Genomic DNA, 15,364 nt, shown 5'->3' with positions numbered 1-15,364 from the left:
AAAAGCACGCCACGTTCGCTATATACATCAAATTAACTTTAACTTCAAACGACGGCAATTCCTTCCTCTTTTGCCACCCACTCGAGAGGCGCTGAGTCTGCTCTTCCACACAGGGCGGACTAATTTGAATCCAAAGCCACAACTGAGGTATTATTCATGTGGGAAAAACACTTTTCTCCTCTTTTGGCCAAATCAGACCTCGGTCCACCTCATTATCGCATACAAATTTTATGCCATTCCCAACTTTGATCTCAACCCCTTTGTTACTGCCTAATGTTTTCAAACCGACCGACAACCCTCAGATGATTGTGTCATACATTTTAAGTAGTTTTAATGTGTACGTGTCCGAATGTCTTTCATGGCCATCACACAGTGATATCGATTGACAGCATGAATGGAAACCCGACAAATCTACCTTGAAATTGATTAAGTGGGTAAATCGAATTGTTGCATGTCTGTCATTATCAACATTTTACCTCTTCTGATGTGCGAAATAGAAGACAGATAATTGATTTCACGAGGAAATCCTTTTCTATCAATTTAGACTGTGAATCAGCACAGACTTCATTTGCACGTGAATCTTTAATTAAGCCATGCAATCTTGCTTTTGTACAGACAGCAAAACATGAAGCATGTGGGCGGAGCATCAAAATAGGCGTACTTTAAGGGCATCTTTTGTCTTTAACGAACTGTGCAAGAAGTTTTTTTCTAGACGTTCGCTGCAAAGTAATCTCTGAGAAATGAGTAAAATGGATTATTTAAATTCTTCATTTGATAACCAGCAAATGTGTCACGTATCATCATTTTTCCCTACATGCCTTTCGGGTGTGTCTTGAAAAGGGAGGAAAAAAAATCTCTGAAGTGGAGCACAACCATGCACACCGCCTCAAGCTATGCCGACTCTGAGAAAAGCAGAAGGTTCTCTCCACTCACGTAGTGCTTTTCCATGAAGAATTTTAATTAATGTATAAGTTCGAAGCACGAAATTAGCGAGAGGATTAAATTTTTCACATACCGCCGTAAGAGAAATAAAGAAGCGAGAGCAAAAAATCACGTAAAATCCCTTCTGCGCTAAGATCTAATACCGTAATCTTATTTTGATTGCTTCCGTAAATTTTTCTATAGGTCAAATACGAACAGTTATCTCGAGAGAGGAAATCCATGAAAAACTATAAAGGGAAGTTTGTAGAATGAGTTTAAAAAGTTTTACACATCACTGAGGGTAAAATTTAAGATTTATGCGATAAATTCACCTTTTAAGCTTCAGCTTTGAGGAATCTCAGCTGCAAAAATACAAAATGAGGAGAGTGAAATAAAAATTTCACAGAGGAAAATGGGGAAGATTAAGCAAAAGGGAGGGAGTGATAAATACGAGGATGTGATAATGTTTTCTTTCTATTATTTATCTCAATGCCATAAGCGCGCCTCATTCGCTTGAGCAGGATTAATAAGTACGTGGCTGTCTCTTTGGCAGGAAAACAGGATTAGGGAATGCGTATTCCTCCCGTAAACGCCTACACGTTCGCATGTCGCACTCAATCTTCATCATTCGCGTACTTTTCCTGTGCACAGATAAGCGATAATGAGTATTTGGCCGAGAAATGATGCATTCGACATCAAAGCCGCCTCTGGGCTTCATTTCAGCCCCAAAAGCGAACTATTTGCTCATGCACATCAGTGAGAATCAAATCCCTCTTCCTCTCCAGCTCTGCCAATTGCGCTGCCCCGAGGCGACGAGTGGACTTTGAAATTCAAAACTCTGCCTCGGAAGATAAGACGTCGCCTCGGAGCTCGAAGAAGGGACACTCAAAGGCGATTTATTGACTTCGTGCGGAAGCGAGATCGGGTTGCTTCTCGCATTTTATTGGGCTTCGCAGTGCGTAATTAATGGAATCGGAACACTTCATTGCGCGCCACTGTTTTCCAATGAAGATTGGATCCTTTCTCAAATATTGACAGGGATTTTGACGTCCGCGACCCACATTTCAAGTGGGATTCGCACTCCAGAGCTGCATTGGCGTCACGATCTGGCGGAATCCGATCAAATATCGAGCGGATGGAAGAAAACGTGACAAAGATTGGCCAATGTTGAGACGCTCAAGCGGAAGGCAAACAATTGCGATGTGGAAATGCGTGCGAAAAGATACAAGATGACGAATCAAATGCATTTCATTGACCACAAAAGTGACAATTTGCATTTTGTCGTTTTGTAAGGCGGAAGAGAGTTTGAAGATTTTCCGGCGTTTGATGCTTCTTCCTTTTCCCAAAGGAGAAATCGCTCTTGAGACTCACTTCAGAACACTTCCTGTTGTTCAGCTGCGACGCTTTGTTCTGCTTAACCATTGACTTCAATTCTCACTGGACATTTGCGCTCATGCATAGAATTATGTGTCAGAAAAGCAATTTTTCATTTTACACAGTTTGTCAGAAAAGCATTAAATTTTCACCCAAGTCGTGAGATCTTCATTGTCTCTTTGGCGAGTGGACGAAATTGGCATAAAAGTATGACTTTTCAGAGTTTCACAAGAAAAACACACAAAATCCATTCAACTTTTCAGTTTTTCTCACCACAAATTGTCTTGCAATGCTCACAAACAGCTTCGCATTGAGACATTTGCATTGTCGTTCCTCAACTCTTCTCAATCCAGAAATGGGGTCGGAGCCCGAGAGAAAAGCATAATACAAATCCTCAACAATGTACGTCACAAGTATTTCAATCTGCGGTCATCCCAGAAATTCTTCGGGAGAGTTTCACTGTTTTGCATTGAGTTTGGCCACAAAGAATTTCCATCAAGAGACAAACAGGAAAATATCGCATGGAAAAAATTCAATTTCTGGCGAGTGCTCCGACAATGAGATTCGATTTGGGTTGAACGACAAGAGCGAGCAGAGTTTTAGTGCAACTCATTCGAAATTGCCGGATTAACTGATGGGCGTCAAGCGAATGAATTCCAGCAAGAAATTCCAGGCAGATTTCCTGCTTTACGACTCAATTTATCCCATGTTAAGCAACTGAAATGACGAAATGAGATTATTAGGACAGATTTATTCGCTGCTTCTGGACTGAACAATGGACTAATTTGTCCCCCAGGAAGAGAATTTATGTGTATTTCTCGCGTCGCGATGTGTGAGTTTTATGGGCAGGAGCAAGCTTCAGATAATCCGTGTCACCTGGAAATTCCAGGTCCGCCGTCTGTAAGCCAATTTAAAGTGTAATCCCATATTCCAGAGGCGTTTCTTCCCTTCGCTAATCCCGAGACAACGTCAAGGCGTCGGCTTAATTGCAAAATATCGGGTGTCTTGCAGAGGTTGATGACTTGCAATCCTCATGGGAATTTCGATATTCTTCGTGGATGTATTTTTGCCGCCTCGAGACATTTTCTGGAAAGTTTGATAGTCGGAAAAGCTTCCCAGTACGTGATATCTGTCACAATCCAATGATTCTCATCGAATTTTCCGATGCATTTGCAATCCGAGAGAAGAGTTAAAGAGACAACATTCACCTGAAAATTCAACCAAACCCATTCGATTTATTTTCCCAGGCGTTAGTCAGAAATCCCCTGGGGTTGATTTTGGGAAAATGCTACCCAACAACTCAAGAGGACAACCTCACGTTCGGTAAAGAGTAAATAAGAATCAATGCGGGAAAAGTAAAAAGTTAAATGAAAGAGTCTCGGAAAAGACAATCGAAAACTTTTTGGTCCACTTTTGACCTATAGAGTCTGATCAATGTGATTTTATTATCATCCTTCTCGGCATGTCACTGAGGTATCCTTCAATAAACTGACACAAATGTGCTAAGGACTCTGACATAAGGGATAAAGAGCATGACTGAGCCATTAGCTTTAATGTATCGAATGAAGTTGAGAAGATTTCAACCCATTCCTCTCTTCATTTCTTCCATCTCATGTGACACAGTGCAATACGCCAGTGTTTTTCTTGCATTTTTCATGAAGGATTGTGTCACAGAAGAAACTTGTGTGGAATTGCACGAAAAAGGACAGTTTAAGAAGCAAGAGATTGTGTAAGAAGACACACTATATTTCTCTCTTCCTTTAAAGTGCATCAGCGCAGAGTTAAAGGAGTGAATGAAGAATGGAAGGAAATCTTTTAAGCACTGTTGCTCTAAGTTTCTGCTGTGCAAGTTGAAAATGAGGGACTTTTCTTTGTGTTGCCGAGTTGATAAATGCGAGCGGAGAGGGAGCTCAGCTTGAATCCACAAATTGTACATTGGGCGGGAATTCAGTGAAGTTGAGACGAGCTAAAACCCAAAGCACAATATTTATTCTACACAACTCCCGCCAGCTTGAAAATACACACAAGATACTGGGTCGATGGTCTCTCTGAATGCAATGCTATACAGCCATGAGGACGGAAGGCCGAAATCGAGAGAGTAGGATAAACACTCGCAGGAAAAGGAAGTTCCATCGTCCTTGCGTTTAAACACACCTGTTCCACGTCTTTCTGTCGGCCGCAAATAATAATATTACGCACAAATACACAAGAATCTTCCCAAAATCCATCTCCCGTTCCTACGAACATCGTCCATATCCGCCCAGTCATCACTGCTTCCTTTCCCTAAACCGCACGACGCCAGTTCCTTCATTCATCACTCCTGACAACGCACTCAATGCAAGCTTTCAGAACATTTACAGACACTAAAGTTACATGAAGAAGCGGATAGAAAAAGCCCGCGTCCAATTTATTAGACTGCATCTTCTTTATCATAATTTGAACACAAAAAGGACAAGAAATTGAGAAAAAATTGTGATAAAAACTGATATGAAATTTCAATCAATAAATGTATCATATATACATTTATTGCACATTTGTATACATTTATTTTCTAAATGTACTCCGAAAAGTAATTTGCTATAATTTTTTCAGTAATTCACAAAAAGACTTGCAAAAAAATTAAGCATTTACATACATATTAGACAATGACGCATATTTAACTGTTTTCCATAATTGTTATAGCTCTGTTTTGGTCAATTTTCACACACATTTTCCCCATTTTTCACCATTTGTGGTTATTTGTGTATTTCATTGATCGAAATACATTGCATTCCATCCCAAAAAAAACTTCAAAAGTGACTGTAACCAAAATAATATGATAGAATGATTAAAACATACATTCAATTGTCCAACACAAATTATGGAGCAAGTTTTCCCGGAAATCAACTCTTATGAACATTCTCATTCATTGTGTCACAAATGGCGAACGTACAAATAATCATCTCACATTTCGCGTGAATTAAAAATTATTTCGCAACTTTTCCCATTAAAAGTGCAGCCGGGATGCATTCATTAATGGCCCGGGCAGAGGAAGTGAGCATTCTTCCACATCTGGCGCCCAGCGGGACGTCAGGACGCCCACAGTGGCTTCGCCAATTCCAGGCACGGCCATTAAATTTACATTACGCGCCAGGACTCCATTTCTCGGGGAATTCGCAAGACAAATAAATTTTTAGGGCGCACCTGTTGAGGCTCTGCACCACCTTTTAGAGAGGTCATTAGGCGCCAGTCATCAACTGCCCCAGAATGACTGCGCGAGTGACACGGAAAATGAATCCGGGTCAGCTATTCCGATAATTTCCCTCCGAAATTCCCTGATCAGCGTGAACTAGAAACACCCAGCGCCTTGTTTTGTAATTGTTCCCAAAGTTATGCGAATTTCAGGCGGCAGGAGTCGATACTTTCGGCATCTGCACGCCACAAATTTAGCAATTATCTGGGGAAAGTGCTCAAAATTCAGGCGCCGAGCGGAACATCTGCTGCAATAATAGGTCGAAATTTGTCTTTAGCCACGAATTTCCCAATTATTTTCTCATGTAACCACTTTACACGGCACAACACGCCTACGTCTCGATTCTCCAGACTGCTAATGTCAACATGCATTAGCTCTTCTCTCAGTCGGAATTAATGGAACATGATTTTTCGCAGAACAGTTGAGTGAAGCTCGGCGCGAAGCCTCGTCGCATGACTTGAAGACGAGCGAAGAACATGAATTTCGGGTGGAAAAGGCTTTTCCGCGAATTCATTAGCGGCCGAGGGGAAAATGCGCCGCTGCGACGGAGGAAAGGTGTTTGATTTGAGGCATAAATTGATAATCAAATAATAACCCTCGAGTGGCGAAAAGACTCCACGAGCGTCCCTGGGCGCCCCAAACCCGCCCGCATCGTCAATCTTGCCTTTTTCTTCGCCTCCAGGTAGCCGAAGTGACATTGACAAATGGTCCCGCTCCGGGTCGTTTGTTTTCGCAAATTTCCACGCACAATGTCTGCCCAGAGCGTTTCGTGTGACGCGGCGATCTGTAATAATTTGTAGGCGAATTGAGCCGTGTTTCGGTCACACGTCTTAAATTTTCCATTCCACTGTGAGAACCTTTAAATTACCCGCAGGATTCCAGGAAAATTGGTTTTCCCAGCGGAATGCAGAGAGTAGTTTTCGGTGGAAACTTTTGAGTCTCGTCAAAGTTGAAGAAATTCGAGTATTGCGATAATATTCTACGAATATTGCTTGGAACGAAGCCTTCTTCCTGCGGAAGCGACGAAAGGCGATGACTTGAGCGCCTTTCCCGAAGATGGACTCTCGGTAAATATGTACAAGGTGGTTAAATTGAAAAATGTCGAGTGGAGGCGGAGTGATTTTATCGGGATCCCGAGGATGAGATGCAAATTGCCAAATCTCGTGGAAATTTTTTCGATTCGTCTTGGCTGAGTGAAACTTTCTCTCGCGGAAACGGAGAAGTGCGAAAGTTGAGACTGAATGGAAAAGTTGAGACAGCGACTTGCAACTTTCACGGGAAATTGTGATATTTATTATAATTTATGTCTCGATATAACAGTGGATGTTGGAAAAGTTCACTCAAGACTATAGGCTTGTGTATTGGATGTGAAATTAGGAGAATGTGCTGACTTCCTATTTTCTAAAGTGTAAATTAAATGAAGATAATATTGAATGCTCTCTTTGTGCACACAAGAGACCTCATGATAATAATCAGCTTTGCAAAATAACTTGCTTTACACTTGATTTTAAACCTTTCATGACAATACTGCCAAAAAATATTATTTCATGTTTTATGTCACAAATTATTTAATTGTATATTGGAAAATTTGCTCACTAATTTATGCAGTTTTGGACTTTTTAACATTATTAAATTTTAATTACACAACAGTGCCTTGTATTTTTGGTTCGAAAACGCTGAAATTTATTATGCTGCCTGCAAAATGATATTAACAATATTACACGTCCAATGAAAGTATTCGACGGATCGCTCAATTGAACATATAAAGGACTTTCAATTAAAAATACAGCCATTCCTCCCAAACATAGGGAACTGTGCTTTTGCGTGCAATTAATTTGGAATTTAAAATAAAATGAATTCATGCGATAAATTAAAATATAACTAATTACTTGCGATGCGCAGTGCATTTTTGACTTTCATGTTTGAATTGTAAATGCTCATTAATTTTTCATTTACACATTTCTTCTTTCACAAAGAGCTATAATATTGCAAGAGCAATAATTTCTCTTATTACAAAATGGCTGTGTATGGAATTTTTGGGCAGCTTCCAGAGATAATGTAATTTTCTTGTGATGACTCGGACTTTGCGATGGAACGACGTATTGCTTCCCGGGGGAAATTTGAGAAATCCTCCGAGAGACGATTCTCTATGGTGTGCTTTCTCATGGCGAAGTGCATCCCGTCGTGATAGGGATCATCATGCTTCAAATTGATAACAAGTCTGCAGTGGAGGAAGGAAAAAATGAATTTATAGCAATTTATTGATGGCACAATCCCGACGAGATGTCGAAGGGATGGAATAATGTCTCATCTTTTGTGTGACGGAGGAAAAACATTAAAGTTCGATGTACTAAAAAATGACCTATTTCCGTTCCCTGGGAATTCAATCGACATTTCCTCTCCGGCACAAAGACACACAGTCCAGCCCAGGCATTCTGGCCGAGCGTGGACAAAAGTATTTCAAAAAGAATCAATTTCCGCTTAAGAACATTACATTGAGAGGGCATTCTCGTGATAGCAGGAAATTTGAATATCCCTCGCTCTCTCGATCAATGGGAGCCTCTTGTGGACATCATACAAGTCGTGGTTAATGAAGCATGTAAAAAATGTTGTTCCACCCGTCAACGATGGGGTGGGAAAATGTGTATTGTGGGCTGAAACTGAGAAAGATTTGCTGGAGGAAAAGCCAGAAAACTCATCAATATTAATATTCCAAAGCTAGAAATTCAAGGCAATACCACATATAAATGGCCCACCATTAATTTTCAGCTTTTGTATGCCTGGCACAGGGTATCCTATTAATGCTATAACATAGATTTGTCGTAAGGCTTTATGGGCATAATTAAATTGAAATCGTGCATTGCAATATCTCCTGTGTCGCTTAATTCAAATTGCACCATAATGTTGATTGCACAAGGAGAGCAATTGTGGGCACACCCTGTGCGCACTTGCATGGGGAAATTTGTGTGTTCTGTGGGTGTCTAGCGGAAATACGGCGCACCCCAAGAGTTGGGGCCCCGGGCCATGGGGATCACACACTGTTGTGAGTTTAAGGAATAAAAATTTCCATAGCGCGCTCGCTACTCGCGAGAGGCAAATAAAGAGATTGTTTCTCTTAAATAGTAATATATGACAATTGGTCTAAATTTATATTCATGCCATTTACTCCTTTATGAATTTTCCCAGCATAGAAGCACATAAGAGGGACATCTGCGGAGTCGTGACTTACATTTTCAATTTATTGAATACATTTTTCATAGTTGAGAGCTGGGAGAAAACTTTAATAACATCTATAGCGTTACCAATCGTCAGCTAACCACATCAGCAAATTTTGCTGGTGGAACCCAATTTTCAGATATGGCATGAGTGCTGTATAGTCTTTCATATTTCGGCATGGAGGCAACATATAAAATTGTTCCCTCGTCTCTTGTTAAATAAAATCAAACATCACCGAGTGTACACTGAAGTCATAGTGGAAGAGAGCGAGAAAGGGAGAAAAAGATAACTTTCTCATATTCCTTAAAATACATACAATGCCCTGAATGTGAGGGTGGTTTAAGATATTAGGATTGGAAAGTATATATAGAGAAAGTTGAGTGGTGTGTGGAGAATAGAGAGGAATGTAGAGTGGAAAGGAAAATTCAGACAATAAAGAGAGCATCCAGCTATCAATCACTTCCTGGTACATTTTTGCGGAGGGAAGGTCTGAAAAGCGAATCCACAAGGATTCAAAACAAGTATCTCTCGAGGGGTTTTTCTCCGCCGCAAAAATGAAAGTTCAACCCAGAGAACGGCGACCCCATATATTTGCACAGAATCAACCACAAGAGATGGGGACGTGGACAAGACGTTCGTCGTAAAAAAGAGCATATTCATATTCCGTGCATGAGATTGAATTTATAGTTTGGACGAAATACTCATCTAAATCATCCAAGAGCTAATAATAAATTGGATTAGTAATCCACTCTTAATCCCGGGTGAAGTTTGCATGCCCTCAAGCCAAGCCTCAAGCATTTAATCCTTGTTTAATTCAATTTTCACAGTTTATTGTGTTGTTTTCAATAACTATAGGACTTGGTTTTAAAATTTCAGCAAACATATTGCAATATACAAAAAAAGACAAGACATTTAAGTGGACTGGCCTTAAGAAAATATCTTTTCTTCCTCTAAACCGACAAATCTCATATTTTAGCATGACAGAGAAATACTATACTTGACTATGCCCTTAATCTCTCATCAGGTTATGAACAGTTTTAAGGGAATTCGAATATAGAGAAGAGAAAATAAACATGGAAAAGCTCCAGCTTCTCCAATACTTTATGTGAAAAGTCAAGTACCATAAATAGACGACGGGTTAAAAATTCTCATTTCCTATGACATTTTTCATAAATTTGATTCTTATCGTGAAGTGCAATTGCACTTAGAATGCAGAAACACTCTATAATCCGCAGTTCCGCATTCTACATATATACATAGGACGTCACCTTGAGTTATGGCAGCCATAAAGTTTATTTATTTGTATGTTAAGACTCAATTTCCGCTCCGCCGTCGTTGGGTTGATTCTCTGTGTAGATTTTTAATACGAATTTGCACATAAGCATTTGAGCATTACTTACAACATGAGAATTGCATTGAATTCATTTCACTTTTTATTAAAGACCACGCATTTGAGGTGTTTTAAAGTGGCAAAAAATCAGTCTTTCACTCTGAACAATGAGGCATTAATTTGCAATAGTGTTGCACTCTCAGTACGTCGACTCAATAACAGAATAAATTGTCTCCTGCATTTTGCTATATAGGTGAAATGGATGTAATTATATGGATAGTTGAGGAGCAAAAAGAAACCATTTCCGGTAGGTTTCTATGCAGGGGAGGAAACAATAGAGTAGTCGTTCAGGGGAGTTGTAGCACCACTTTCCGTATTACAAAAGTACAACATAAATCACAATGCTTTCAGCAGCGAACCAGACAGACAGAAATAGTTGTATCCGCGTTTGCCCTCTGCAGCTTCCATTCCATCTCTTTGCACGGAAAACGTTAAAAATTAGCTTCCTCCGTTGCCTTGCTGCATGTGCAATATGAATGGGATGACTAATGACAGTTGAGTTGTCCTGGCTTTCAACTACATTTTCCTACGGTCTTCCTCACATTTTTTCCTCCCACCCTTCAGATTTTTCCGCCCAGCGCCATTCTCAACAGGCAGAGCGAAAGCCTTCCATCTGACCTGCTCATGTATCCATGAGCCACAATGTATTCTTGTACAGTTCAGAAACATAATCCCATTTTCATTCGGTATTCTATGGAAAAGGCAGAAGGGCGCTTAACATGGCTGGCCTCACCTTGTGTCCTTTAACTCCTTGTGCTTTGGAGGCGTTCCAACATGGCCAAAAATTGCCTTTTAATGTCACACGTCACAATGGCTATCCATCCAATATTGCCGTTGTCCTTTTCACATGACGAGTCCTGTGAGAGCACTCATCGAGGGCATTTATTAAATGCCATGCCGAATTCCCCGCAGACTCAACATCCGGGACTCGCATTGACCAATTCATCCCAGGCCATCCAATTAATTCCGCAAATAATAAGACCATCTCCAGATCATTAAAAGTTCTTCAATTACACGATAGAGCTCAGATACATTTTTTTCATCATCAAGAACTTTCTATATATACAATATTCTCGGTGCTCAAAGCATATCAGCCTCATCTCAATGCTGTATTCGAAACGACAGCTTCTGTGCGAGTGTAGCACAGAATTCACAGACTTTGCTACTGGATTGAGCAAAAGAAAATGTACAACTTCTTGCAAAATTGAATCATTTTGAGTTTGAAGAACTTAAATCAAATTCCTAATTTCTCAAAGATAAGTTTCTAAACACACACGTAGAAGGCAATCTCTATCAGCACCTTGAGATACATATTATATCTGAAGCTGTACTAGCTAGAATCACTTGAACTTTAAGCGTTCTCGGTCTATTTATCCCATTTCGCCTCATTTCTTTGGAGGAAATATTTTGACCATTGAATGCCGCAATCTATACGAATTTTGAGACTACTCCACCTCACATTCTGGAGATTTCAGATACTTAAGCAATGACTTTTCAGGTTGAAAGCCCATTTGGCGAAATATTTCATCTCATTACCAGTCATCTTCTTTATGCTTTTTCCCCCAGAGCAAATTAATGAGATTTTCTGCATAGCATCGCCGTTTGTTTAGCGCAAAACATGTCGTCTTGCCACATGCCCTTCTGGAGAATTAATTCAATTTAATGAATCCTTGAATGAATCTTTCATGGCTTTTTTGGGGAAAAAATTATGAGTATGCTGCACAATTAGTGAGTCGCGTGTCTGCATCGAGGGTAGTTGGTTGATTTTGGTAATCTGCTGTGGGGTGAGAAGGTGCACGGTTTAAAGGCCTCGCTTGACGTTGAAAAAGGTGGTGAAAAGAGGACCAGCAGAAGCACAAAACAAATTGATTCATCCAGCGCCATGTTCACATACGATGAGTCGAAGATAAGCTTTATCGAAATTGGCGAACTCATCTCTTCGGGCACTTTTTCGACCCACCCCCACGTGCACTGAGCTAAATTGAATTTTTATGTTGACTCACGATTATGTAATGTTTATTTTTTCGCTGCGCTTCTGAAAGGAAATACACCAATGGCTTTTTTCTCTCTCTCTCCCTCTCTCTTTCTATCAGACTACAATTTCCCAGTTACCATTTCAAAAGCTTCAAATTACATTCTACAGTTGAATTCAATTTCCATTTCGTACTTCGTTTGCATCATGATTCGCATTTAAAGGTATGCTATCGTTACAATACACCACGCAAATGGCAATGCTCATTGGGAACAGTTTTTGGAACTTTGGATACGGAACTGTATGAAAATCGCATGAAAGAGCCATGTGATATATTTTGTGGATGTTCGCCTTCTATTAAAGTGTAATTTTATATTTACACGCTGATGGTGGGATATTGTAAAAACGTGTGCTTTGCACAAGAAAAGGATGGTGTGCAATTTTTGGGAATCTACTCAGTTCTCCCCTCATTTTATAGTTTACTTCGAAAGAACTTTATGTACTCCTCATCTATCTTCACTTTCATTCCCATTGCATTTCGCCAGAGAAATTTCGGTTGTAGTTTTTTCCACCCACTCTCCAAAAACCCATCTTCACCCACGAGAAAACGAACAATATAATGCCGACAATTTTGTCCTGGAGAACACTTAAATCCCCAGAGAGAGGGTGAAAGAAAGAGAGAGATGTACGACACCCCAGCAATATATCCTTCTTATGTCGTGCATAACCACTGGTAATTTATATGCAAATATTGTGGAATTCAACTATATTGAAGAAATGAGAAAGAAGAGAAGCTTTTTATTGCACCAAAACTGTAAATTTCCTTCCTTGTGCGGCGTCAGAGTTTGAATGAAAAATCGGAAAGTGGGAAAAAAGTTGCGTGCTAAAATAAAACTTCAAAGCTCGTTGTATTTTATTGCAATTGTCAGGAGAATGATGAAAGTGCGAGAATCACGAAAAGAGTTGAACTTCTTAGCTACAAATTCGATGTCTTTTCAAATTGACAGGCGTGAAGAAAAGAAAACTGTCTGAAACTACCCAGAATTTGGCAAACTCGCGAGAAGCACATAATGAAGTGTCGCACATTCCGGGAATTCTTAAGAAAATAGATAAGCAAGATTGGTATATTTATTATACGGATTATGGTGAATTTTTTACACCGGAAATGCCAAGGAGGGAAAATAAAAGGAAGAGATACAGAGCGGGTGAGATGAGTGAATTTTATTTAAATAAAGAATGTGATATATTGTCGGGCGGGATAAGGACGAAAGTGAGTTTAACTGTTGAAAAATATGAAACCATCCTGAAATCCTTGTGCGGCAAAAATATTTTATGCTGGTGCGTCTCTTTTTCGGAATATAAAAAGCACACAATATTTTTTATCCAAGCACTTTTGCTTGTGCGAAACACGCGTGCAGCAATGTTTCTTGGAAACTGATGGGATTTCCTCTCAAGTTCATGTCATGAGTCGCATTACAGCACAAGTGTCGTATCTCGTTATGGCCTAAGCAAAATACCTGTAAAAGAATCTCGCGTGAATTTAAACACCATTATTAATGCGATTATGGTGGAAAGATATAATGAGATAAATTTCTGCTCTCATTTTCTCTCCACGTGCACAATAACTTTCATCCGCTCTTCCTCATACGGGGATTATTAATTCAAGAGGCAGCAAAACACATCACATTTATGCGTCTTTGTGTACTTTGACAGTCCCTCGAGAGCCGGTGTGTATTTGCGTAAAATATCCCGAGATAACGTGCTGTATTTATTTGTATGAAATCAAACTGAATTATGGTGATAACCTGCGATTTCCCTATTCGCACACCAATTACTATGTAATACCATGCTTGGGAACAATTACTCTTCACCCTTCGCGGCCTCTCGACTGACTTTCTTCACTCGCGCCACCGCGAGAGAACTAAAATCGTGAGTTAGCACTTGTTTGTCAGGGTTTTTGCGATTTTAACACAATTAAAATGAATAAATGACTGAGAGAGTGGCTCTGGCAGTTTTAGGGGTTGAAAATGATAATTCGCTGGATGTGTTTACATTGGCAATTTGCATATGATTTGCACACTGAATTAGCACTTGATTTGTTTTATTTCAATGTAGCTGTATTTAATCAAATTACCATTTTGCCCAAATTCCAAAGTTTCAAGTCTCACTCAGCTGGTTCACACCCACAAAACTGTGCGCGCTCCACCCACAAAACGCAGCCAAATGATAGGCATTTTCTAGCTGTCGCCTTCCCAAAATTGGGGTCAATTCGAATGTTTTAGCCCATCATTGTGCGTCACATCGGCAGCGAAATCTGTCAATATATTGCACACTGAGAGGAAATAATTACTGATCAATTGGGAGTTCGAGTACAATTCGAGCACACCCCAGACTTTCAATAGCGGCATAATTGTTGAATCCATTCGTCTGGAACATTATATGACAATCAATTCGCATTTCAACAACAAAATTTCTAAAGGACTCGACATTTGATGCGCTAAATGGGTCAATGAAACGTTAAGGGTTTCACAATGTGATGTAATTCCGCGTAATTAATGTGTTCTCTAATCTGACCATAGAATCAGATTCTTTTGACATTAATTATATTCGAACATTGTCATAATGGCTTGTATAATTGCTGTCACCAAATGGATTATTCACTTAATTTGTAATTGTTATGAAACGCGGGATTCTGTTATAAAATACTTATTCTGAATTATTTGTGGATTTTAAGACTTATTACCATTTCAGAGTTATTCAGACTAAAGTGTACAAGTGTAGATTTTACCCAATAAAAACTTCTATTACGAATGGAAATGAAAGGAAGCATAAAACGTTCTTGTGTTTTAATGTTTCCGAGTAGTTTTGTGATGATGGACCGATTGTTTGAATCAATAATAGATGCGATATTGAATGGTATGCAATTGAATTGCATATGAAATTTTATTGCGATATTGAGAAAATATTTTCCACAGTTCATTAAAAGTTTAAATTAAAATCCCATCCGCTATAACGAAACACTAAAAGTTTATTTAAATCTTTCTTATAAAAAAAAGAAGCAAAATCAATATACTTAACGTACAACTGTCCAAAGCAGATTCTTTCCTCCAACTAAAGTTATTCATAAAATCTATTTGAGTCCCGAGAAAAGCTCTGAATACTTGAGAGGTGATATGTAAAAATCGATCAAAATGTTTCATCGATTACAGGTTCTGCAATCAATACACAGTCAAGTGGAAACAGTTTTTTTTCTCACCGC

This window comes from Phlebotomus argentipes, unplaced genomic scaffold (genome assembly GCF_947086385.1).
Source record: "Phlebotomus argentipes unplaced genomic scaffold, Phlebotomus argentipes genome assembly scaffold_4, whole genome shotgun sequence".
Classification (NCBI taxonomy): Eukaryota; Metazoa; Arthropoda; class Insecta; order Diptera; family Psychodidae; genus Phlebotomus; species Phlebotomus argentipes.
Note: the sequence above shows the minus strand (reverse complement) of the source record.